Source organism: Dama dama, chromosome 5 (assembly GCF_033118175.1).
Source record: "Dama dama isolate Ldn47 chromosome 5, ASM3311817v1, whole genome shotgun sequence".
Taxonomy (NCBI): domain Eukaryota; kingdom Metazoa; phylum Chordata; class Mammalia; order Artiodactyla; family Cervidae; genus Dama; species Dama dama.
The window spans coordinates 103660584-103688053 of record NC_083685.1 but is presented as its reverse complement, the minus strand read 5'-3'; the positions used below and the strand labels follow the sequence as shown (position 1 = coordinate 103688053).

Sequence of the window (27470 nt, the reverse complement as noted above, 5' to 3'; positions counted from 1 at the left end):
TCCTCCTTGGAAGGTCTGAGCTTCAGGCTGGTGCTCAGGGCTCTCAGCTCTGGACCCGACTTCGTACCTAAGTTCCTGGCTGCCCAGATGTTCGCAGGCTGTCTCACTGACATCTTGGTTCAGGCCCCCAGGCAAGAACTCTGCCCAAGTCAGGCTGCCAAGTCTTAACCAGCTCTGACTGTGAGATCTCAGGCTTATCACACTTTCAGAGGCGAGGTGAGAGTTTGTAAGGGCCGTGGCATTTATCTTAGCGTTTGTCATCTGCAGTAACCACTGCACCCACTCAGGTGCTATTCATTATGCTCATTAAGGGGGTCTCGCTCAGTACCCAGTTTCCTGTTGGGGGGACTGCAGAGGGGAGGTGCTTGAGGCAGATTCTGTTTTCCAGACACTTCATTTCTTCCTTAGGGAAATTCTCCTCTCCTGGGTTTCATCTCAGGATAGCACCAGAAGATCTCTAAGTCCAGCTGCCCAGTGATCCTCGGCCTGGAGGATACCTATGTTCTTACAAAGTGGGCAGCCCTCTGACACCCTCAGCTCTTACAAATATTTGACGAACATTTTGGAAATGTTAGGCTCTGCTCAGTGTACTTTTCATAATTTTCCTTTTTCTTGTTAAGTTTATGCTCAGACACGTCATTGTTTTGTTGCCATTGCAGACAGAGGCCTTCCCTTCCATTATATAATCTAAGTGGTGGTTGTTTGTATGTATGAGGCCTGTTAACTACTGTATGTGAATGTAGCTTGTTAAAATTCTGAACTTCTCAAGTAGTTTTCAGCTGACTCCTGGGTATTACAGGCATTGTTGTTTAGTTGCTAAATTGTGTTTGACTCTGTGACTCCATGGATTACAGCCTACCAGGCTCCTCTGTCCATGGGATTTCCCACTGGAGTGGGTTGCCATTTCCTTTTCCAGGGGTCAAAGACCCAGGGATTGAACCTGCGTCTCCTGCATTGACAGGCGGATTCTTACCACTGAGCTACCAGGGAAGCCCCACTGAGGCAAACAGTCATATAATACTTTTATATTCCCCTTATCGAAGGTTATACCACGCATTTCTTTTCTTGCCTAATGCCTGTAGTAGAATAAATTGTTGTCCTGTTAGTGGAAATGCTTGTCTTGTTCTGGACTTTAGTAGAGAAATATTAGAGGCCCTAGTTCTAAGTAGCATGCTGGATTTTGGCCTGACACATATATACACGGGAAGATCCCCTGGAGGAGAAATGGCAACTCATTCCAGTATTCTTGCCTGGGAAGTCCCATGGACAGAGGAGCCGGGCGGGCTACAGTTCATGGGTTGCGAAGAGTCGGACACGACTTAGCAACTAAACAACACACATACAGTGTAAACACATATTAATAAATCCATGTATGCATGCCTTCTTAATGATGCTCAAGAAATATCCATGGAGTCTGCTTTATTCAAAGTTTCCAACAAAAATGGTTGAGCATTTTGTCAAATATATTACATGTCATGTAAATAGAAATAGTTTTACTCCTTCCTAATTTTTATGCCTTATTTCTCTAGCAAAAATGTCTATAATAGGATTTTAACTTTTTTTTCTATATTCTCTAGTAGTACTTATTTCTCAAAACTTTTTACTTAAGTTAGATGATGCATAATATTATGTTACAGGTGTATAATATAGTAGTTCACAACTTTTAAAGATTATAATAGCTATAAATGGAACACTAAGTATTTACTATATTCTCTGTGTTGTACAATGTATCCTTGTAGCTTTTTTTTTTCCTTTTTTTTTTTTTTTTATTAGTTGGAGGCTAATTACTTCACAACATTTCAGTGACTTGTAGCTTATTTCATATATAATAGTTTGTACCTCTTAATCCCCTACTCCTATCTTGCCCCTCCCTGCTTCTCTCCCCCTACAGGTTAACTACTAGTTTGTTCTATCTGTAAGTCAGTTTCTTTTTTGTTATATTCACTGCTTATATTTTTTAGATTCAAGATATAAGTAATATCACATAGTATGTCTTTCTCTGAATGCTTTACTTCACTTAGCATAATGCCCTCTAAGTCCATCCATTTTGCTGCAAATGGCAGAATTTCATTTCTTCATTTTTTGTCACTGAGGAATATTCTATTATGTATATATACACACACACCTTTATTCATCTTTTGATAAATACTTAGGTGCTTCCTTATCTTGGCAGTTGTAAATGCTGCTATGAACACTGGCGTGCATGGATCCTACTGAATTAATGTTTTTGTTTTGTTCAAATACATATCCAGCAGTGAAATTGCTGGATCACTTGGCAATCTTATTTTTAGTTTTTCTGAGGAACCTCTGTACTGCTTTCCAGAGTAGCTGCACTCACTCACATTCCCAACAGTGCATGAGAGCTCCCTTTCTCCATATCCTTGCCAACACTTAAGTTCTTTTTGATGATGGCCATTCTGATAGGTATGGGTGATATCTCATTGTGGCTTTGATTTGCATTTCCCTGATGGTTAATGATGCTGAGCCTATTTTCTGTGCCTGTTGGCCATGTGCAGGTCATCTCTGGAAAAATTTCTATTCAGTTCTGCCCATTTTTTGAAGTTGAATTATATGAGCTATTTATATATGTTGGATGTTAACCCTGTATCAGTCACATCATTTGTAAATATTGTCTCCCATTCAGTAGATTTTCTTTACATTTTGTTGATAATTTCTTTGGCTGTGTGAAAGCTCTTTAAGTTTCATTTGGCCCCATTTGTTTCTTTTTGCTTTTATTTTCTTTGTTTTAGGAGATGGACCAAAAAAATTGCTACGCTTTATGTTAAACAGTGTTCAGTTCTTTGTTTCTAGCACTTCATACACTAATTGACACAAAGCCAGGAAATGCTGGCTAAATCCCCACGTAAAGCAGCCAACAGTTTTGGGGGTGTTTCTTGATGGACTGAATGCCATAGACAGGTCAGTGGGAAGCCTGAGTCTGATCCTGGTCCGTAATTATCTAAAACTTTAGGGAAGTTATAAGGGCTTCCCTGGTAGCTCAGTTGGTAAAGAATTCCACCAGCAATGCAGGAGACCCCCGTTTGATTCCTGGGTCGGGAAAATCTGCTGGAGAAGGGATAGGCTACCCACTCCAGTCTTCTGGCTTGGAGAATTCCATGGACTGTATAGTCCATGGGGTCACAGAGTCGGACACAACTGAGTGACTTTCACTTTTGAGAAGTTATATTAACTGCAGTTTCCACCGTGGATACAGAATGATGTCAATGGTGGTAGGAGCAGAAGTGCAGAACACCTAAATGGGCTGCTCATTTCCCACCTGCAGGTCTCTGGTCCGGGCTGATGGTCTTCTTCCAAACCCTCTCTTACCTGGTGTACATCTAGAGGATCGACTGGAACTGCGCAGCAGAGCAGGTACCAGTGCGGGGGCCCCTGGAGGAGGGGAGTGTGTGTGTGTGCATGCTGTGATTCCAGGGCAGGCGAGGACTCTTCCAGGGTGAGGATGGTAAGAAGCCCATGGGCAGCAGGACGCACTGTGACTCGTGAAGAGGCGTCAGACGTGAGTGAGGGCCAAAGGAAACCTGTGTCCTCTTAATACGGAGCTAACTTCTCCTCTGCCAAGCAGGCGCAGCCAGAGAGAGAGTTAGCTTAGAAACTAATGTGTGAGGTTGTCTTGGGAGAACAGTAGTGCTTCCCGTTTTTCCTGATCTGTTGTCTTGTTCTAGCGTCTTAAGGATCTTTGGTCCATGGTTTCCTGAGAAGCAGGTGCTAAGTGTCTGTGGTCAGGGAGGTCGGTGGGGGCAAAGCCTGTCCTGCGGGTGGAGGACCGGGATCCTGACACTCCGGGCGTCTCTGGGTTGAAGGGTGAGCCCTGCCGACTGGGTCAGGTTCAGGGTGAGACCTCCCACTAGGGAGGTCGGCCGAGGGGAGGTGTCATGGATACAGGGACGTGAGGAGGAGCCGAGGGGTGCAGACTGTCCACGTCCTGACCACCTCAAGGCTCCAGGGCCCTCATGACTGCTCATGGGGACAGGTCATGTCCTCCCTCCCTTTAGTGGTCCACGGAGGTAGTGAGTGTACAGGGCATTGTTATTTTCATGAGCTGATGTTGGGGAGGACGACAGTGGTCTCTGGTGTTGTGTCCACTGTCACTGTCAGAGCTAAGCAAGACTGTGCTTGGAGCCGAAACTTCTAGCAGAGCTCCCGCAGAAGCGGGACCGGCCAGCATGGCTGTACTTCGTTTACCTCTGACACTTGTGCTCAGGCACAGGTTTGAGCTGGGATGTGAGGGGACAAAGAGGCCATATCCAGCGCCGTGGGTGAGGGGGTGTCCTCTAGTATTCTCACTTCTGTCTTTCCCGCCTGGAGCTCAGTCGCTGGTGCGAGCCCCTGCTGCCTACCCATGTGGCTAGTCCTACCCTCTGACCAGGAGATGGGCTCCAGGCCCCCGTTGGGGTGCGGCTACTGTGGCCCGTGTGTTAATAGCCAGTGACTGATGACCACGTGGGCTCATGTCACACCCAGGAACGCCTTCACTCAAGACTCCCACATAAGTAAACATTATTTCCCTTTTCTCCACAGACAGACCTGTCCATCCTGGAGAAAGAAGCACCGGCTGGGGCCATCCTGCCAGACCTCATCTGACCCGAGAGCCAGACCGCGCAGCTGATCAGGGCGGCCCCTGCCATGACGTCCTGACAGGGACCCAGCTGATTGTGTAGTGCGGGGCGGCCGCAGTTTTGGCTGCTGCTGTCCTCGCAGCGCAAATTTTAATAAGACTCTTCACTGCCTGGGGCTGAAATGGAATCATCGCAGCCCCAAACTACCAGTGAGAATGATAGGCCACACGTGCAGCATGGGAGATGAGCTCTTCACCTGGACAGTGGCTTCAGTCCCAGCCAAGCAGGGGAAGGATGCCAGGGTCATGTTCTCATTCTGAGGATTCACACTATCGTCCCAGACATCAAGAAAAGCGTTATAATTCTAAGTGAACTTTTCTCCCAAACGTTAACCCTTATCGTGGTTTTTAAGTCTGCATGTTTGGTGTCCCTGGCTGGCTGTGTTCTCTATCCCACCTTACATTTAATACCTCTTGTCTTCCGGGAGAGCTGGTCCTCCAGCAGTGACTGCTGGCCATGGCACACTTGTGGCACTTGTGTGTCAGTGGGCATGGAGTCCTGTCTCGGGCAGTGCCATGCAAACTTTTATAAAATAAACATTTTAGAATACGTGCTCAGGCTATTTCTAAGTGATAACTTATAGCTTACTGCCTTTTAAGAAATTTGTTAAACTTCTGTATTAATTAAAAGATGACTCCTGTGTTCTGTCCTGCTCCTTAGCTCCCAGGTGCTGGTGGGTAAGGCTCCAGCACCTGCTGGACGTTTTTAGAGCCTTTTATTAGGGAATCTGACCAACCAAACAGAAAAATCCTAAAAATGACCGACACTGGCGATTCCCCAGCATGAAGCCCACCAATGACCTGGAGAGCAGTCCTCCCCGGAGCCGCGCACCTGCCCCCCTCACCCCACCGGAGGAGAGCAGGCAGGAGAACCCCGATACTGTCACCAGGCTGCAGACTACAATGCAGCAGGATAGACAAAGTTCTGAGGTAAAATTCACATAATCGAAAAGTAACCTTCAAGTGTGTAACTCAGTGACATTAGTGAGTACATCAGTGATCTTTATTATTATACCATCCTGTATAGTGTGTAGTGTTCCACTGTCACTTTATTACAGTTTTAGTGCACATTACTAACGACATCCCTCATCTTCTCGTAGGTTCACTGCCCGGCTCTGTAATGGTTTGGAGACATGTGCCCGTTCATCTATGGGCTTGTCTTTCTGCTGTGGGACATACCCTCTGAGTGCTGGGTCCCTATCAGATGTATGCCTTGCAGTATTCTCCCCACCTCCCAATTCTGCCAGCTGTCTATGCACTTTCTTGATAGTGTCTACTCTATGCACAAAAGTTTTTAATTTTGATGAAGCCCATTTTTTTCTTGCTTCCACTTTTGCTGTCAAATCTAAAAATCCATTGCCATGTTGTCAGTAAAAGATTTAAGTGCTGTTGGAATACAGATTATTATAGAAGAAATTTAAAAAGAGACTCTGTGTTTCTAGTCTGACATTTAAGGAGCTTGGCAGTCATCACCCTGTCCTCAAACAAGAGCAGCAGGATTCATGTCTCTTCTGGTGCCAAACGTGAGGGGCTCACACACACTGCAACTGATGCTCCAGACCTTCCTGCACCAGTGGGGCGTCCAATCACTCCACTTGACTCCAACACTATGTGGGGTTTGTGTCAGGGCCCACAGGTTAAGGGCTCAGACCCACAAGACTGCCCTCACTTAGAAGCCACTGCAGGTCCAGGCCACCTGTACTTTTGACAGACCATCTATAAACAGGGAGTTTCTATGACCACCCCACCCCCCCCGGCCCCCACCTTCAGTTGGCTGGAACAGTTTATAGGGCTTAGGAGTAATATGCCCCATGGAAGCAGTACATAGGGAAGGTACAGAGGTGATGGTGCTCTGGTGGTCTTTCTGATAACCAACCGCCCTCCTAAAGCTACCGAGGGGCCCTTAAGGGTCACTTTATTAGCATAAACCCTAAACCCAAACTGCTCTGCAAAGTACAGTCTACTTCTCCACTTGTTTTCAGCCATTAGACAAATGGAGAAGAAAACCCCGAGGATGGCGGCTATAATAAACACAGATACAAGCGCTGCTGCAGACGGGGAGAAACTGGACTCTCTGACATTAGCAGGAGGAACCTAAACAGGGCAGCCACCTCTGAAGGTGAGACAGTTACCACATGACTCAGCAACTGCTCGCCTGGGTGTGTGCCCAGACAACTGAACACACATGTCCACACAGAAGCTTCTACGTGAATGTTCAGAATAGCCAAAAACTGTAGGAGGAAACTCTAATTTTCAAAATGCCCCAGTTTTCAATACAAAATTTCTATCCATGTAAAAACTTGAGAATGTATGCCCATATACCAGCAAGAAAAGGTAACAGAAATCACCCCCGAATGTGCCCGGACAAGGGCCAGAGAAGGTAAGGGACTGAGGGGCATGATGCCTCAACAAAGAGAGAAAATGTCAGCAAACAAACGAAGTACAGGAAGCAAGCAGAAAGCCTGGTGCTGAACAGTGCGATGCCTGAAATGCAGGTGTCACTGCGGCAGACTGGAGCAGCAGGAGGAAGCCGAGGAACCTGAAGCAAGGACTGATCTGACACCACCTGGGCATTCACAGCTCAGTTCAGCTGTTTGATCCTGACAGGAGTCAACATCTTACCCCACAGGTGAGAACCACGTCTCCAAGAAGACCCTTCAGATGCCCAACATGAGCAGCCATTTAGGAAATGCACATGAACACTGCAATGAGATACCACCTCACACCTGTCACCATGGCTATAATCAGAAATAAATGTTTTCAAAGTAAGTGTTGGTGAGGACACAGAGATATCTGGAACTCCTGCGCACTGCTGCTAAGAAGGTAAAGTGGTGCAGCTACAGTGGAAAAGTTTGGCAGTTCCTCAAAAACTGAAATGTAGAAATACCACGTTATCTAGCAATCCCACTAGATTATACCCTGAAGAATTAAAAGCAGAAACTTAGAAAACAAATGCTTGTACATCCGTGTTCATCACAGCATTACTCACCACTAGTGACTGAAATAACCCATGTCCATCAGAGAAAAAGTGATTTATATTCATACAAAGGATTATTTAGCTATAAAAGGAATGAAATTCTGACACCCGCTACAATATGGATGGATCGTCATAACATTATGCTAAGTGAAACAACCCAGATACAAGAGGACAAAATTTGTAGGATTATACTTTCAAAAGGTTCCTGGAATAGGAAAATTCATAGACAGGATGAGAATAAAAGCTACCAGGGCAGCGGGAGGGGGGTAATGCGAGTCATTATTTAATGGGTGAGGGTTTCTGTTTGGGATGAAAAAGATGTAGAGATGGGTAGTGGTGATAACTGGACAACATTTTGAACATACTTAATGCCAATGAAATCAACTAAAAATTATTAAAATGACATTTTACGCTATATATATTGTAGTACATAGAAAATATGAAAGGCAGAAAAATTAATGCTAATATGTATGTACTGTTGTTGTTCGGAAAAGAAACAAATGGAAGAAAAAAGTATTTAAGCGAGTAATAATAGCATGAATGGAGAAGGAGCCGAAGTTGCCAGCCTCCCCAGTGCAGTCAGACAAGCAAGAAATGTGAGGTGTGCATGTTGAAGGAAAGAGACAAGAGCCCCATGGTTTACAGGTGGGAAGATAACCTACCCAGAAAATACAGAAAAGCTGAGAAATTACTAGAGCAGATCAGAGGTTTCAGAAAACTCCTAAGAGACAAGGTCAGCTTTCAAAAACCATCAGCTTTCCTGTATGTCATCAAATACCAAGTAGAAACTGGTTAATGATCACATTCAAAACAGCAAAGACAAATACACCCACAGAAAATCTAAACTCCCATGAGTAAGGCCTGGCGAGAAGCAGGTACAGTCCCCGAGAAGACACATTTGTGGATGCTGTGCCCTCCTCTCCCAGGAGGAGGCAGCTGCTCACCTTTCCTCGGTTCCTCCTCCGGGGCCCTGACTCCACAGCTCTCTGTCCCAGGGTCAAACGTGTTCCCGTTCCTCCCCAGCCCACCTTCTGTCTCCCTCTCTGACAGCTGCCCCGCACACTTGGGGCTCCCCGGCAGGTGCAGTCACACCTCGTGGGCTGTGTGGCCAAGCTGTGCCAGCCAGCCCCCCAGGGTAAATGATCTGCTGCTGCTTTTGCTCTGCCTGAACCCCGACTGATGCAGGGTGTCCCTGAGGTCAGGCGTCACAGAAGATAACGAAGCCCATCCCCGGGGCTGAAGCAAGCTCTTAGGAAAACAGCTGATGCTGATAGAGCCAGAAATAGATTTTTTAAAAAGTACTGAAAATTTTTGTCCTGATTAGTCTTAGCGGCTGTTCCAGAATTAGAAGTATTGCTATTCTAATTTCATAGCCTGCGCAGAATTACCTGAAGTGTTAGCTTCCTCCCACCCACCTTTCTATTTTATCTCAGATAGTACAGTCTCTTAGTAAACAGTAAGATTTATCCAGAACTAGGAACTTGCACTCACAGTAAGATTCAGAATACTGACTCCATCTAACTCTGCACAAGATCATCACTGCGCTGTTTGCCCAACTGTGACATATGGACAACATATTCCCTGCCTCTATTATATGAGGCAGTCATAGAAAGCTCTTTAGCAAAAGGCTTACCACAAAGCAGAAATCCATGTTAACAATGATTATTTTGGTCATTCTTTATTAAAAAAATTTTTTTTAATGGACAGATGTTTGAAGTCTGGTGTCCCTGGGGCAGAAAGAGCAAAATGCACGCCCACACCCCCAGAGCTTGGGCACCTGTCTGTGATCACTAGTTCTGCAGGAGAGCAATAAGCCAGACACCCGGGAGTAGGAAACCAAGTGGGCCTTGGGAAGCATTACTACAAACAAAGCTAGTGGAGGTGATGGAATTCCCGCTGAGCTATTTAAAATCCTAAACGATGATGCTGTTAAAGTGCTGCCTTCAATATGTCAGCAAATTTGGTTAACTCAAGACATGTGCTATAAGATTTCAAAGACTGAATACACAAAATGTATTCCTTGGTGGCTCAGCAGTAAAGAACCCACCTGCCAATGCAGGAGACGCGGGTTCAATCCCTGGGTCGGGAAGCTCCCATGGAGAAGGAAATGGCAACCCACTCCAGGATTCTTGCTTGGGAAGACAGAGGAGCCTGGCGGGCTGCAGTCCCATGGGGTCGCAAAGCCTGAACAACAACAAAACAGGGAGAATTCCCAAGGGTGGGAAACATAGCAAGACGTTTCCTTCTGCTCCTTGTTTGTTATTGTTTTTAAGATTTACTTACTTAGTTATGGTTGTGCACGGGTCTTCTCCAATAGTGGCAAGTGGGGACTACTCTCTAGTTGCCGTGTGCGGGCTTCTCATTGGGGTGGCTTCTCTCTTTGAGGATCACAGGCTCTAGGACATGTGGGCTTCAGGTGTTGCAGCCCATGGGCTCTAGAGCACAGGCTTAGTAGTTGTGGCGCACGGACTTAGTTGTCCCACACTATGTGGGATCTTCCATACCAGTGATCAAACCCAGTGGATTCTTTACCACTGAGCCATCTAGGAAGCCCTTGCTGAATGTTTTTATCATTAAAAGATATTGAATTTTGTCAAATTCCTTTTCTGCATCAGCGGGGATGCTCGTGTGGGTTTTTTCCCCTTCATTCTATTACTGTGGGGGGTGTATGTGTATATTTGTTATATAATTTATACAGATATATATATATATATACACACACACACACACACATGTATTTTCAGAGACCCTCTCCCTTTACTTAGTGGTTCTTAATCTCAAAACGACAACCTTGGAAAGGTCATTTCAAGGATGGGTTTCCAGGCATTTCCTAAGCTTTCCAAGTTCTTTTTAATTGATTTTTTAAATTTTATTTTTAATCGATGGATAATTGCTTTAGAGTATTGTGTTGGTTTCTACCAAATACCAACATGAATTGGCGATAGGTTTACCTATGTCCCCTCCCACTTGAACATCCCTTCCACCTCCCTCCCCATCCCACCCTCTAGGTTGTAACCAAGCCCCCGATTTGAGTTCCCTGAATCATAGAGCAAATTCCCACTGGCTATCTATTTTACATATGGTAGTATGTTTCCATGTTACTCTCTCCATATCTCCCACTACGAATATGTTGCTCTGCTTGATGCTCTCTTTCAGGTCTTCTAGTCTCTGCTTATTTATCCTCAATCCTCTTTTCCTTTCTGCTCCTCATGCTGGATAATCTCAACTGACCTGCTCTGATAGAATAAAGAGAGTAAACCTGGACTTTGGCCCCCAGTTTCTGGCACAGAACTTTAAAAGCCCTTGGACTTTCCTGAGTGATAGGCGTGTTTGTACCATGAGGTGACACGGAGGGGCCCATAGACAGCTACAGCACAAGAGCCCGTCACTATAAAAACCAACCACATACGGACAGGGCTGGAAATTTCAGCCTCACCTCTCTGATCACCCTGAGAGAGGTTAGAGACCACGGTCGATTGTGTGGCTCATGGTGTAATCAATCATAATATCTATGTAATAAAACTCCATGTAAAACTCTGGACTATCAAACCCAAGGGAGCTTCCTGGTTGGTAAGCACTTGATATGCTGGGAGGGTGAAGGGCCCAGATTCCGAGAGGAGATGGCCGGGACGCTCTGCATCCTCTGGCCCCCAAACCCTGTCTTAAGTATGTTCTCTATCTGGCAGTTCCTGGGTTGTGTCTTTTATAAATTCACAGTCATAAATGTACCATTTTCAGTGCATTCTGTGATGCATTCCAGCGGAGTACAGAAGGGAGGAGGCTGCAGGAAATGAATTTATAGACTCCTGGGCAGGGAAGTGTGGGTGTCCTGGGGACCCCCATGTGGGCTAGCATCTGAAGGAAGTATAGTCTGTGGAGAACACTACCCTCTAGCTGGTGGCATCTGATGCTGACTCCAGTTAGCTGGTATTAGAACTGCAGAACTGAGTTGTGGACACCCAGCTGGTGTCAGATGCCCTAGGAGTTCTACTTGGTTCTTATACTTCCCATTTCTTTGCTAGAATTCTCTACTTTTGAGACATCAGGCTCTTGGTTTCCTTTAGCCCTCTGTGCATATTTGAGTCTATTAATGTAAAGCACTTCTCAGAGGGGACTTCCTTGGTGGTCCAGTGGCTAAGACTCTGCACTCCCAACACTGGGGCCCCTGGGTTCAAGGCTTGATCAGGGAACTAGAACCCACATATTCACTGAAGTTGGAAGATCCTGCCACACTAAGACCTGGTGCAATCAAATAAATACATACACAGACATTCTAAAATGTAATAGTGTTTCTCAGGGAAGCTCACTGTCTTTTCTTCCTGTGAGGGGTCCATACATTTTTGATTCTTGCATGTCTAGTAACTTTGTATTGAAAATTGGGAATTTTGACTAATACAATCCAGCAACTCTGAAGTCAGATATGTTCTACTCCCACTTCTTGATAAAGATAACTGGGTTTTTGCTGTTGTTTACTTTTTAAAACTTTTATTGTTGTTAAACAGTATTCTTTATTGTGTATGGATACCGAGTGGTCACCTAGTGATCTGACAGAAATAAGCAGTTTTCGGCTACTCTGAATACTGCTTCTAGGAGTATTCATGTAGACGTTTCTGTGTGGACATGTGTTTTCAATTCTCTCGGGTACATTCTCAAAGTACAACTGCTGGGTCATGTGGTAACTGGGTCTCACTCTGAGAAACTGTGACACTGTTTTCCATGGTGGCTGCACATCTCTCCAAACCTGTGCCAACACTTGTCATCTGCTTTTTGTTACTGCCACCAAGTGCATGTGGTATCGCCTGTGTTTTCATTTGTATCAGTCTACCGGGTAATATATGAGCATCTTTAGGTGCTTATTGTCCATTTTTATGTTATTTTTAGAGGCATGCCACTGTATAATAGGCCCTTTGTCCATTTAAAACAATTGACTTAATTTTTAGAGCAGTTTTGGGTTTAGAGAAAAATTTCACAGAAAGTAGAGAGTTCTCATAAAGGCTGCTCCTTACACACCCACAATTTCTCCTGTTATTAACATTGTGCACTAATAAATTTATTGCAACTGATGAATGAACACTGCTACATTATTATTAACCAAAGTGCATAGTTCACACTGGCGTTGACTCTTGCTATCACCCAGTCAGTCCACGGGTTCCTCTGACAAATGTATTTCATTAACCTATCATGGCAGTATCACACAGAGTTGGCTTCACTGCCGAAAAACGCCTTCTGCTTCAGGAACTAACCTCTCCCCATACCCAAGATCCTGGCAGCCACTGATCTGTATAAACCTTCCACAGTTTTGCCAACTCCAGCATGTTATAAAGGTGTAATCATATGCTATGCAGTCTTTTCAGACGGGCTGCTCTCTCTTAGCCATATGCACTAAGGCTCCTCCAGGTCTTTTTACCACCTAGTAAAATTCCACCGTATGGATATAGAAGGGATTGTTTATCTAGTCACTGACTGAAGGACATCTTTCTTGGCTACGTCCAAGTTTGGGCAGCTGAAGCTGCTGGGCTTCCCTGCTGGTCCAGTGGTTAAGAATATGTCTTCCAATGCAGGGGTCACCTGTTCGATCCCTGGTCTGGGAAGATCCCACATGCTGTGCAAAGCCCGTGTGCCACGAGCACTAAACCCACACTGTATAGCCTGTACTCCGCAACTACAGAAAAGCCTGCACAGCAACGAAGACCCAACGCAGCCAAAATTAATAACTAAAATAAAAATAAAGCTGCCACTAACATGTGTGTTCCAGTTTTTTGTGTAGGTGTTAAGTTTTCAACTCATTTGGGCAAATAACTGCACCATGAACACTGGACAATATGGTAAGCCTGTGCTTGGCTGTCTGTGCTTGGTCACTCAGTCCTGTCCAACTCTTTGCGACCCCATGGACTGTGGCCCGCCAGGCTCCTCTGTCCATGGAATTCTCCAGGCAAGAATACTGGAGTGGGTTGCCATGCCCTCCTCCAGGGGATCTTCCCGACCCAGGGATCGAACCCAGGTCTCCTTCACTGCAGGCGGAATCTTTACCGTCTGAGCCACCAGGGAAGCAAGCCTATGCTTAGCTTTGTAAGAAACTGTCAAACTCCCCCAAGTGGCTCTGCTACTTTGGGTTCCTAACAACAATGTATGAACATTCCTCTTGTTTCACATCTTTGCTAACACTGGGTGTTAGCATTCCAGATTTTGGCCATTCTAATAGGTGTAATGGGAGCTCATTGTGGTTTTAATCTGCAATTTCCTGATGACTCATAGTGTTCAGCATCTCTTCACATGCTTCTTTACCATCTGTATATACTTCGATAAGGTCTACTCAGATCTTTTGCCCAGTTTTTAAACTGAGTTATTTTCCTACTATTGAATTTAAACTGTTCTTTCTATTGTACACTTTGGAGACCAGTCCTCTTTCAGATACGTTTTTACAAAGATTTTTTTCCTAGTCCCTATTTTTTTTTTTTTTGGCCACACTGTGAAGCATGTGGGATCTTAGTTCCCTGACTAGGGATCAAATCCACACTTCCTGCATTGCAAGTTCCGAGTCTTAACCACTGGACGGCCAGGGCAGTCCCCCTAGTCCCTATTTTATCTTGTCATTCTATTAACAGTGTTTTTATTGCAGAGCAGAAGTTTTTAATTTTTAATGAAGTTCAACTATTAATTTGGCAATGTCCTTGGGATTCCCTTGTGGCTCAGTTGATAAAGAATCCGCCTGCAATGCGGGAGACCTGGGTTCAATCCCTGAATTGGGAAGATCCCCTGGAGAAGGGAAAGGCTACCCACTTCAGTATTCTGGCCTGGAGAATTCTGTGGACTGTATAGTTCATGGGGTTGCAAAGAGTCAGACGCGACTGAGCGACTTTCACTCTATATAAATCAGTCATAATTCCAACGAGAAAATCACTATTCTTGCTCCATTTATATAAACAATCAGGTCAGGATAAGACTAAACTTATGTTATAAACAAATTAGTCTTACTATAATGACATTTGAGAAAAACAGGGTAAATACGGAGAGAAAATTAGGTTTCAGTGGAAAACGACCACACACCCCCTTGGTTATTTTAAGAAAACAAAACTTCAAAGAAAATGAACAAGGCTACCTACCTGTAAACTGGACTGGATCCTGATTATTTTAGTCTCCTCCAATATCTAGCTACAACTGCTCAAACTAACAACAGCAATTTCTTTCCCACCATTCTAACCTGGAATCACTGAGAATGAGAACTATCCTCTCCCTGAAGCTAAAGCTGCATGGCATGGTGTCAACTTCAGAGGAATTGCCACAACAGATCATGTGTGGATAACCCTCTCACCTGCTCTTCTCCAGGCCTCTAAGGAAATTCACGGGATACTCAACTTCACAAACAGAGCCATTCAAACTGCAAATCAGGAAATTAGCCAAATGACAACTGCCATCCTCACTCTACCATCTGAAGATGCTTCAAGCTCAAATCCAGAAATCTTGACTGGATCCCCTCTGGACTCAGAAAATAGGTTTCCAACTCTGAATCTTTTTGTTTCCACAGACATTCCTTTCATAAATGCCTGACTGCTCACACCACACACAGACCTAACTTAGGACAGGGACTCCCACCTGCACCACTGCCTCCTCAAACAGACAGGAGAGTTTAACTGCACTGATTTAGTTCTCAAGACTAGGAGACTAGTTCAGTGAGCTGTGAAACAATCCACCAACTCAGTTCAGGACTGTGAAACCTGCTGGGGGAGTTTCCAAGTGGGTTGAAGGGGAATGAAGGTAGGTGGAACATGCCACCCCCAGATATGCGACTTTGGCATAAGAATCATTCGGAATTAAAGGTACTTGAAAAAACAGCAGATGTTTTTGTCAGAAAGGCACTGAAGAACAACTTAATCTCTGGTCCTCTTTTTGAAAAGAGGACAAAAAAATTCACATGTGAACGATGCCATCCCTGTTCCAGGAAAGGAGTCAAAGCTAAGTGAATCTGCACAGACCTGGTTAAAATAACTCTCATCTTCCTTCAGCCTCTCCACAGAGCTTAGTTACTTTTCTACAACTGCCTCTTTGTTCAAACTAGTAGAAAAGCATGTAGATTTTGCCACATTTTTGCATCTTCATTTCCTTATGAGGGCTCTGATGTCACACAGACCTTACATTAAGTTTCTATGTCTTCTCCTGTGAACCTATATTAATATCAGTTTTATTCTCAGGTCTAGCTGAAAAACCCTAAGAGGGGAAAGGTAAAATTCTGCCTCCCCCTACAGGTATGATAACTCCTGGGCTACTTACAGTTTTCGGATTGAAAACTCAAGTCTTCTATTTAGTTTTTTATTATTAGTCCTTTCATAGCATTTTTATATTCGAACACCACTTATTTTTTTTCACAGTTTGGGAATGGGTTCTCAGATAACATTAAAAGCACAACAGTAACAAAAATAGATAAGGTGGATTTCATCAAAATCAAAAACTTTTTGTGCAGCAACTCAATATAGCGCATACTTAAAAAGGAACAAATCTTTACAAACTTCTCCCCAAAACTGAGGAAGATGGACTTCCTAATTCATTCTATGGAACCAGCATGAACCTGACACCAAAGCTAGACAAAGACACTGGAAGAAAACAAAACTACAGACTGATATCCCCTGTAAACACTGATGATAAAACCTCTACCAAAATGCTAGCAAATCAAACTCACCAACACAGGACATCCCTGGTGGTCCAGTGCTCAGACACCCATGCAGGCACCACAGGTTCGATCCCCCATCTGGGGAGATTCCACATGCCGCGGGACAACTGAGCTCATCCACCACCACTACTGAGCCCGGGTGCGGCAACGACTGAAGACAACGCACCCCAGAGCCTGCGCCCTGCAATCAGGAGCAGGCCCTGCTCGCTGCAAGTGGAAAAAGTCCACGCACAGCAACAAAGACCTGGTGCAGCCAAAAATAAAATAAATCAATCCTAAAAAAAGTACTCAGCAGCATACAAAAGTTTATACACTATGACCAAGTGGGATTTATTGAAGTGCAAGGATGGTTCAACATAGGAAAACGGGCCAATGTAGTTGACACTGACAACATTACAAATGAAGGGGGGAAAAACCTCATGGTCATCTCAACTGATGCAAAAAAAGCATCTGACAAAACGCAACACCCTTTCATGACAAGAACACTTAACAAAATAAAAACAGAAGGAAAGAAAGTACATCATGTGATAAGAGCCCATATATGAGAAACCTACAGCTAACATAATACTCAATGGTGAAGGACTGAAAGCTTTTCTTCTAAGTTCAGGAGCAAGACAAGGATGCTCAGTTTAACCACTTCTATTTAACACAGTACTGAGAGTTCTAGCCAGAGCAGTTAGGGAAGAAAAAGAAAAATAAAAGGTATAAAATTGAACATGAAGAATTATCTCTGTTCAAAGACAATATATCTTATGTAGAGTAGACCCTAACAACTCCACATAGAAACTGTTAGAGCTAATAAAGGAATCCAGTACTGTGGCAGGATAGAATGTCTACACACCAAAAAGATGTATTTCTATTCTATACAGTAACAACAAACAATCTGAAAAGGAAATTATGAAACAATCCCATTTACAATAGCATCAAAAGGAATAAATATTTAGAAATTAACTTCTTTAGCCAAGGAGGTAAAAATGGAAACTTCAAAATACTGCAGAGAAAAAGACATAAATAAATGGAATTACATCTCACGTTCAAGGACTGGATGCCTTTTTACTGTTAAGACAGCAACACTACCTAAAACAACCCATAGACTCAATGCCAATCCTTATAAAAATCTCAATGACATTATTTGCAGAAATAGAAAAATCCATCTTACAATCCACATGGAATCTCAACAGGCCTGGTACAGCCAAAACAACCATGGAAAAGAAAAACAAAGCTAGAGAATCATAGTTTATGATTTTAAAACTTACTGCAAAGCTAATCATAACAGTTTGGTACTGGTGTAAAGACAGATATATAGACAAATGGAATATAACAGAAGGCCCCTGAATAAATAAACCCTTGCATATGTGGTCAAATGATTTTTTATAAGGATCCAAGATTATTCAGTGGGGAAAGGACCATCTTTTTAACAAATGTTTCGGGAAAAAACTGGATATTTGCATGCCAAAGAATGAAGCTGAATCCTTACCTAACACCACATACAAAAATTAACTCAAAGTGGATCAAGCCTAAATGTAAGACATAAAACTATAAACCTCTTAGAAGAAAACATGAGGCAAAATCTCCATGGCACTGGATTTGGGAATGACTTTTTGGATGTGACACCAAAGGCACAAGCAATAAAAGAAAAAAACAGATAAATTAGATTTCAAGAAAATTAAAAACTTTTATAATAAAAGACAATATCCAAGAGTAAAAAGGCAACCCACAGAATGGGAGAAAATATTTCTAAATCATTTTTCTAATAAGGGACTAATGCCCAGACTATATAAAGAACTCCAAAAACTTAACCACCACCACCACCTGATTAAAAAATGTACAAGGGAAACTTCCCTGGTGGTCCAGTGGCTAAGATTAAAGCTGCCAGTGCACGGGGCCAGGGTTCAATCCCTGGTCAGGGAACTAGAGCCCACATGCTGCAACCAAGACCCAGTGCAGACAAATAAATAAATACTAAAAACCAAAGACGATGAAAGATGAAAAAAGGACTTGAACAGATACATTTCCAAGGAATACACACAAATGGTCAATAAGTACATGAAAAGATACTAAACACAACTCACCATTAAGAAAATGCAAATCAAAACTATACTGAGAAATTACCTCACACCCATTAATTAGGTAGGCTATAATTAAACAAAACCCAGATGATAACAAGTGCTGACAAGGATGTGGAAAAATTGGTCTCCTGTGCAATGCTGGTTAGAATGTAAAATGGTACACCCACTATGGAAAACAGTACAGTGGTTCCTCAAAATATTAAAAACAGATTACCAGATGACCTACCAGTTCCAATTCTGGGCATGTACTGAAAAGAATTAAAAGCATGGATTCTACCTGTAGAACTCATGTTCACAGCATCATTATTCAAAACAGCTAAAATGTGAAAGCCACCCAAGTTTCCACCAACAGATGAACAGATGAGCAAGATGCGGCACATATTTATAGTGGAATATTATTCAGCCTTAAAAAAAAAAAGGACATCCTGACACATGTTACCTGGATGAACCTTGAGGATATTACAGTAAGTAAAATAATCTGGTCACAAAAACACAAATACTGCATGATTGTACTTGTATGAGGTACTCAGAGAAGTAAAAACCATAAGCAGGGAAAGCAGACTTCCAGGGGCTGTGAGGAGGGGGAATAAGAGCTACTGTTTGATGGGGACAAAGCTTCAGATGTACATGTTGACAGTGTGGTGGGGGTAGATGGTGCGGTGTGGCATATTATGAACATATTTAATCCATTGAACTGTACGTGAAAAACAGTGATTAGGGTTATTTTCATGTTGTGTTTTACCACCATAGAAATTGAGAAACAGAAAAGCTGGTATGGCATTATCAGTTATAGAGCTTGAAAAGGCCCTTCAAATACACTCAATGGCAAGATTAAATCCACTGACAGGGAAATAGTCAATATAAACAAAACTAGATCAGCAATTAATATTTCATAGGAAAATGACCTACTGCTATGGAAAAAGAAATATTCAATATAAGAAGGTAAGAGCACCCATGAAAGGGATGATCAGATTTATACATTTAAAACCCATGATGGAGTATCATCCTGGAGAAGTTTTTACTTAAAACTGTAGCTCCTCTCTTGATCACCAATAGGATACTATAGACCTTCCAAATAACTTAGAAAACATTACTAATATTTATCCACCTGCAGTTGACAGAAAACCATGACAAGGTTAGTTAATATGCTTCATAAAATGGTATAAGATTATCATTTCCAGTTTGTAGCCTGGTCATGAGTCTTCTATTTTAGTTACAGTCTTTGAAAACTCTTATTAAAATTTATGTTAAACGTACATCAACAGCTTAAACCGATTCCACAGTGGAAAATTACTTGTCGTATTTGCAAACTTAACATATTTTTTGCACTGTGCCCTTTACTGCTCCTAAGTCCAGATAAAAGGATTAAAGTCTGAAGATAAATGGTACAGTCACCTAAGGGGTGGTTATGGTCCGACTTAACATCCTGTCTCTATGGACCACAATGAAGGGAGGGAGCATGTGACCTCTCCCCATGAGCAGTCGTGAGGGCCCTGGAGCCTTGAGGCAGTCAGGACGTGGACAGTGGTGGTCTGCGCCCCTCGGCTCCTCCTCACGTCCCTGTATCCATGACACCTCCCCTCGGCCGACCTCCCACCATCTCACCCTGAACCTGACACAGTCGGCAGGGCTCACCCTTCAACCCAGAGATCCCGGTCCTCCACCCGCAGGACAGACTCTGCCCCCAAGAACCTCCCTGGCCACAGACACTTAGCACCTGCTTCTCAGGAAACCATGGACCAAAGATCCTTAAGACGCTAGAACAAGACAACAGATCAGGAAAAACGGGAAGCACTACTGTTCTCCCAAGACAACCTCACACATTAGTTTCTAAGCTAACTCTCTCTCTGGCTGCGCCTGCTTAGCAGAGGAGAAATTAGCTCCGTATTAAGAGGACACAGGTTTTCTTTGGCCCTCACTCTCACGTCCGATGCCTCTTCACGAGTCACAGTGCGTCCTGCTGCCCGTGGGCTTCTTACCAACCTCACCCTGGAAGAGTCCTCGCCTGCCCAGGGATCACAGTGCCACCCCACCCCACCCCCACCTCCAGGGGCCCCCGCGCTGGTACCTGTTCTGCCGCACAGTTCCAGTCAATCCTCCAGATGTACACCAGATAGAAGAGGGTTTGGAAGAAGACCATCAGCCCGGATCAGAGACCTGCGAGTGGGAAATGAGCCCATTTAGTTGTTCTGCACTTTTTCGACATCTTTCTGTAACCACTGTATCCACGATGGAAACTGAAGTTAATATAACTTCCCTAAAGTTTTAGATAATTATGGACCAGGATCTGACTCAAGCTTACCACTATCACTGGCAACCAATCCATCAATAAACACCCCCAAAACTGTTGGCTGCCTTACGTGTGGATTTAACAAGTATTTCCCGGCTTTGTTTATGTCAAGTGGCGTTTGAAGGCCGGCACCCACGTGGAGGGCAGACAAGCAGTAAACAAGGAAACAGGACAATATTATGAGTGAGAAGAGCCTGCAAGGACCTGGGCAGAGCACAGAGCAGTGACCTGCAGCCCAGAGTCAAGAAGATGGTTGCGGGGCTCTGAGGGGAGACCAGGGGGGTGGGGCCGGCTGTACTAGCTCCAGGCAGAGGGGAGAGCAGGTCCAGGCCCAGAGGGACCCAGCCTGCACATCCCAGGGGCAGAGAGGCCAGGGTGGCAAGGGCGGGGAGGAGACAAGAATGTCAGGGAAGCCAAGCATTCTAGGCCCCAAAGGTCCAGGTTTGATTCCAAGTTCAGCGGAACCCAATGGAAGGTTTTAGACAGGTGTGTGCATGTACATGTAAGAGACCTGATGCTTCTAAAGCCCACGGTGAAAACTGTCTAACTTCTGTGTGTGCAAGAAGTTGCTGAGAAGCAATACAAACAATGCCTATCTCCTTGTGAGGAGAAACTAAGCCACTTAAATATTGCTATATATCAAAGAGGATATATTAATAAAATTTGTATCAGTAACCGTGCTACAAAGCCAGCTGCCGAGATTTGAGTTGGAACGTGGTATAAACTGGGAATTAGCCTGCTAGCTCATTCACTACATGTCCAGGCCCCACACTGGCCAGGGGTCCCCCAAGGCTGGGCATTCCTGAACCCCTGGCCGTTTCACTGGAATAACCTCTCGAGTTCAGAAGCAGATGGACAAACAGTTTATATCCTTTGATGGACTAAGTCTATTCCTAGGAGTACATCCTAAGGAGAGATTCAGGAATGTCATTAGTAATTCATATACCTTGGATGCTCATCACAACGCTATTTAAGAGAGGGACAACTTACAACATCACTAATTATTAGAGAAAAGCAAATCGAAATGACAGTGAGGTACCACCTCACACTGATCAGGATGACCATCAATAAAAAGTCTACAAATAACAAATGCTGGAGAGGGTGTAGAGAGAAGGGAACCCTCCTACACTGTTGGTGGGCATGTAAATCAGTGCAGTCATTGCAGAAGAATCTAAGGAGATTCTTCAAAAAACTAGAGTTGCCATATGATCCGGCAATCCCATTCCTGGGCAAAATTCTAATTCAAAAAGACACATGCGCCCCTATGTCCACAGCAGCACTATTCACAACAGTCAAGCTACTGAAACAACCTAAATGTCCATCAACAGAGGAATGGACAAAGAAGGTGTGGTATATATACACAATGGAATATTACTCAGCCTTTAAAAAGAACGAAAGAATGCCATTTGCAGCAACATGGATGCAGCTAAAGATTAACACACTAAGTGAAGCCAGAAAGAGAAAGGCAAATAGCAAATGTTATCACTTATATGTGGAATCTGAAGTATGACATGAACTTATCTGTGAATAAGAAACACAGATGGAGAGAACACATCAGTGGTTGATAAGGTGGGTGAGGGAGGGACAGACTGGGAGTTTGGGATTAGCAGAGGTAAACTATTATATATAGTATGAACAAACAACAAGGTCCTACTGTATAGCATGGGGATCTGTATTCAATATCCTGGGAGAAACCATCATGGAAAAGAACACTGCTGCTGCTGCTAAGTCACTTCAGTCGTGTCCGACCCTCTGCGACCCCAAAGACGGCAGCCCACCAGGCTCCCCTATCCCTGGGATTCTCCAGGCAAGAACACTGGAGTGGGCTGCCATTTCCTCCTCCAATGTGTGAAAGTGAAAAGTGAAAGTGAAGTCGCTCATTCGTGTCCAATTCGTAGCGGACTTTGTCATTCTCTGTTTGGGATGCAGAACTGCCAGATACTTATTTTGGTCTCATCTCCACCAAGCACCGTCCTTGACACCCCAGGAAATACCGTCTCACCAACCCCCAGAGCCTCTGTCTGTACTCAGCTTTACTTTAAAAAAGCAAAAAGCATAAAACTTCTCCTCTGTTAGACTCTGAGCCCAAGTCTGGCCTGGTGGAAAGCGAACAACTTACACCCCACTGCAAGGAGTGTACTGACCACAGACGTGTTTTTAAAACTGTTAACATCTTTTAACTCCTTTCACCCCACAGTGGATTTGACCTAAGGACCTGGATAACAGAATTAACTGAAATGTGGCAAGTCTCTCCATCACATTCAGGTCTCTTAGTTGTCAGTGGCAAAAAAATTCAACTCTAATGCTGGGTCCCTGACATTTAAAAATTGATTAGCTTATAGAACTGTGACGATGGGAGTTGAAGATGGGAGGGATGGACTGGGAGGAAGGAATTAACAGCTACAAAGTATTACTCAAAGAATGGATAGACAATGTCCTACTGTATAGCACAAGGAATTATACTCAATATCCGTAACAAACCATAATGGAAAAGAATATTAAAAAAAAGAATATATATAGGGAATTCCCTGATGGTCCAGTGGTTAAGAGTCTGTGCTTTCACTGCCAAGGGCCTGGGTTTAATCCCTGGTCAGAGAACTAAAATCCCACAAGACACACAGCAAAAAAATATATATATATATATAATATATATATAATGTATATATACACAAAACTGAATCACTTTGCTGTACAACAGAAATTAACAACATATTGTAAATCAACTATACTTCAATTTTAGAAAACCACACAAAGAAGAATTTGAACAGTTTTAAAATATGCCCAACAAAATGCCATCAACTGATTTCTCTGATTTAAAAAAAATGTTCAAGAGTGGGTGAGGAGTCAAACCTCAGTGATGTTGCCTAATATTAGAATCACAACAGATTCTTCTTAAGATCCTAAGGTCCAATCCTCTGCAGGAGAAGCAGCCCTTGGCTACTCAGGGCATAACCTACCTTAGCTGACACTGGTTCCTGTTCTATTTTCACAGTGGTATTCTGTTCATTGTTTATGTTTAAAAAAACTGTGGTGAGACTCATAGACCAGTTTACCCAGTCCCTTATGAAACATTTATATTGCTCAAAGTTTAATATCAGATCAAAAAGGGTGATTTGCGGTGAACTCTGAGCCAATGTAAATATTATAACAGTTCCAGAATTAGGTTTTGCCCACACTTTGAAAGTTTGTCTGACATCGCTGTGCTGTCACTAAAGGCCTATGTTAGCACTTGTCTTTGCTGGCAACACCAAAAAACGATCAAACTACTGCACAATTCCACTCATCTCAAATGCTAACAAAGTAATGCTCAAAATTTTCCAAGTGAGGCTTCAACAGAACGTGAACCAAGCACTTGCAGATGTTCAAGTTGGATTTAGAAAAGGCAGAAAGACCAGAGATCAAATTCCAACATTCGTTGGATAATAGAAAAGGCAAAAGAGTTCCAGGAAAACATCTACTTCTGCCTTATTGACTACGCCAAAGCCTTTGACTGCGTGGATCACAACAAACTGTGGGAAATTCTTCAAGAGGTGGGAATACTAGACCACCTTACCTGCCTCCTAAGAAATCTGTATGCAGGTCAAGAAGCAACAGTTAGAACTGGACATGGAAAAACAGACTGGTTCCCAACTGCAAAAAAAGTATGTCAAGGCTGTATATTGTCAAGTTAATTTAACTTGTATGCAGAGTACATCATGTGAAATGCCAGGCTGGATGAAGCACAGGCCGGAATCAAGACTACCAGGAGAAATATCAATAACCTTAGAGATGCAGATGACACCACCACCCTTATAGCAAAAAGTGAAGAGGAACTAAAGAGTCTCTTGATGAAACTGAAAGAGAAGAGTGAAAAACCTGGCTTAAAACTCAACATTCAAAAAATAACAAAGATCATGGCACCTGGTCCCATCACTTCATGGCAAATAGATGGGACAAAAATGGAAACAGGGACAGACTTTATTTTCTTGGGCTCCAAAATCACTGCAGATGGTGACTGCAGCCATGAAATTAAAAAAATGCTTGCTGCTTGGAAGAAAAGCTTTGACCAACCTAGCCAGCATATTAAAAAGCAGAGACATTACTTTGCCAACCAAGGTCTGTCTAGTCAAAGCTATGGTTTTTTTTTTACAGTAGTCATATATGGATGTAAGAGCTGGACTATAAAGAAAGCTGAGCACCAAAGGATTGATGCTTGTGAACTGTGGTGTTGCAGAGGACTCTTAAGAGTCCCTTAGACTGCAAGGAGATCCAACCAGTCAACCCTAAAGGAAATCAGTCCTGAATATTCATTGGAAGGACTGATGCTGAAGCTGAAGCTCCTTTGGCCACCTGATGCAAAGAACTGACTCACTGGAAAAGACCCTGATGCTGGGAAAGATTGAAGGCAGGAGGAGAAGAGGAAGACAGAGGATGAGATGGTTGGATGGCATTACTGACTCGAAGGACATGAATCTGAGTAAGCTCCACGAAATGCTGAAGGACAGGGAAGCCTGGCGTGCTGCAGTCAATGGGGTCGCAAAGAGTTGGACACGACTGAGCAACTGAACTGAACTGTCTGCTGACGGAAAAAAATCCAAAGAGGATTTTCACTGTGTATACACATGGCTGACTCACTTTGTTGTACAGCAGAAACTAACACAACATTCTAAAGCAATTATACTCCAAAAATAAAATTAAGAAAACAGATTCAGCATTTTAAATGCTTCTTGGCTTTCCTCTATCTCCTTTGGGACAGTCTCCCGGGAATGCCCTGCCCTGGGACAGCAGGAGGATCCTTCACTGACCTGAGACTGTAAGCCTGCTGGGTACAGGCAACCCTCAGGGATGGAGTTGGCTTAGACACTGGTATGTGCTGGAGACTACAACTTTTCTTTCCTAAGAAAAGTTTTCTTTAAGGTTACATTTGACCAGAGATGGAGTTAGGTGAGCTGAGCACTCCAGGCCGAGGAAAGAGCTGGGAGCAAAGCCCCTGAGTGGGGATGCTTCCTGTTCTGTGAGCAATGAGGCAAGCACTCCACTCAGTGGGAGAATCATTCGGAACCAGACTGGAGAGGAGGCTGCACCAGGACACACGGGGCTGTTGAATACGGTGTCAGTTTTGGATTTTACTCTAAATGTCAAGGAAGCCGATGGAAAGCTTTGAGCAGGGAACTAACAGGGTCAAGGGTCTTGATGACTGACAGCTGGGTGGAGAAAGGCTGCAACAAAGTCAGAATCCAGATGTGAAAAGAGAAACCACTCAACCTACTGCAGGCAGAGGGAATCTAAACAGGAAGAGACTACAGGACAGATGGGAGGCTGCTAAGAATACCCCTGGCTGGAAGGAACCCGGGGGGCTGCACCAGCACCTGTGCCACCCGGAGAGTCTGTCACTGTCACTCTGTGTCTACTAGACACAGCCCCCTTGGCCAAGGGAGTAACCATCCTTGCTCCACTTCCAGAATAGGACGGCCAGCAACCACCACACTGCAGAACCCAGAAGCAAAAAGTTGCCTTCCTCCTCACGCTGCTCACTCTTGCTCGTGCCTCCAGAGGCAGAACCCACTGGAAGCCAGCAGGTGTGGGGATCTGGGAAAGTACAGTTCACACATGCTGGGAGTCTGTGGTGCAGGTTACAAAAGGGCAAGTGGAGGACAAGAAATGACAATTTCCCAGAGCCAGCAGCAGAAGCAGGGAACCCAGTGGGAGGTTCCATAGGTGCAGGTAAGATTTATCATGGCTTAAACTAGGGCAGATGTGCTCAGATCAACAAGCTTGGCCAAAGAATCAGGATAACCTAAGGAGTTTGGCCTAAATAAAAACGATAAACGATGGTACCCTTTACTGAGACTGGGGACACTGGAGGAGTTCTGCAGTGTATTTCATGAATTAAAATAAACCAGCAATTGTATCCATGGTCACCTTTAACCCGCCTATTATTAATGCCAGTATGAAAGGGATGGAGTTGAACATGCCTGCTGCTGCTAAGTCGCTTCAGTCATGTCCAACTCTGTGCAACCCCACAGACGGCAGCCCACCAAGCTCCCTCGTCCCTGGGATTCTCCAGGCAAGAACAGTGGAGTGGGTTGCCATTTCCTTCTCCAATGCATGAAAGTGAAAAGTGGAAGTGAAGTCACTCAGTTGTGTCTGACTCTTCTCGACCCCATGGACTGCAGCGTACAAGGCTCCTCCGTCCATGGGATTTTCCAGGCAAGAGTACTGGAGTGGGGTGCCATTGCCCTCTCCGAGAACATGCCTATTGGAGTTTAAAGAAAAGGGTGGGACCAGATGGAATTGAAAACCTTCTCCAACACCGTCCACGAGATTAGATGAGGTTGTGACTGAGGAAAGAGAAGAGGCCCAAGGACTGAGTCCTCAGGTACCAGAACTTCAGGAGGCCTGGAAAAAGAGATCTGGCAAAGAAAGACCCAAAGGACTCTGAGGGAAACAAAGGAAAACCAGAAGAACACAAACAAGCAAAGTCAAACAAAACACAGAACACCACGAACAGGCAAACAAGTAAAGCCGACCTCCAGGAGATGGCAACTATCAGCTGCAGCTGAGTGTGGAGGCAAGCGATCAGTAAACAACCTCTCTCACAAGTCTGTGTTGTTGTCGCTCAGTCACTAAGTCATGTCTGACTCTTTGTGACCCCATGGACTGCAGCACACCAGGCTTCCCTGTCCTTCACTATCTCAAGGAGTTTGCTCAGACTCATGTCCATTGAGTTGGCGATGCCATCCAACCATCTCATTGTCTGTTGTCCCCTTCTCCTCCTGCCTTCAATCTTTCCCAGCATCGGGGTCTTTTCCAACGAGTTTGCTCATAAAACTAGAAGAGAGTTGTTTTTTTCC

The 27470-nt window shown here is 44.0% G+C and overlaps 1 long non-coding RNA gene across 2 annotated transcripts in view; it reads right to left on the bottom strand.

Moving 5' to 3' along the window:
- Nucleotides 1-27470, bottom strand: part of LOC133057276 (uncharacterized) — a 34954-nt gene that overhangs the window by 6606 nt on the left and 878 nt on the right. For both annotated transcript variants that reach the window (XR_009692994.1, XR_009692995.1), the window contains exon 3: nt 20416-20504. This is a non-coding gene — a long non-coding RNA (uncharacterized LOC133057276). The remainder of the gene's footprint in view (nt 1-20415; nt 20505-27470) is intronic.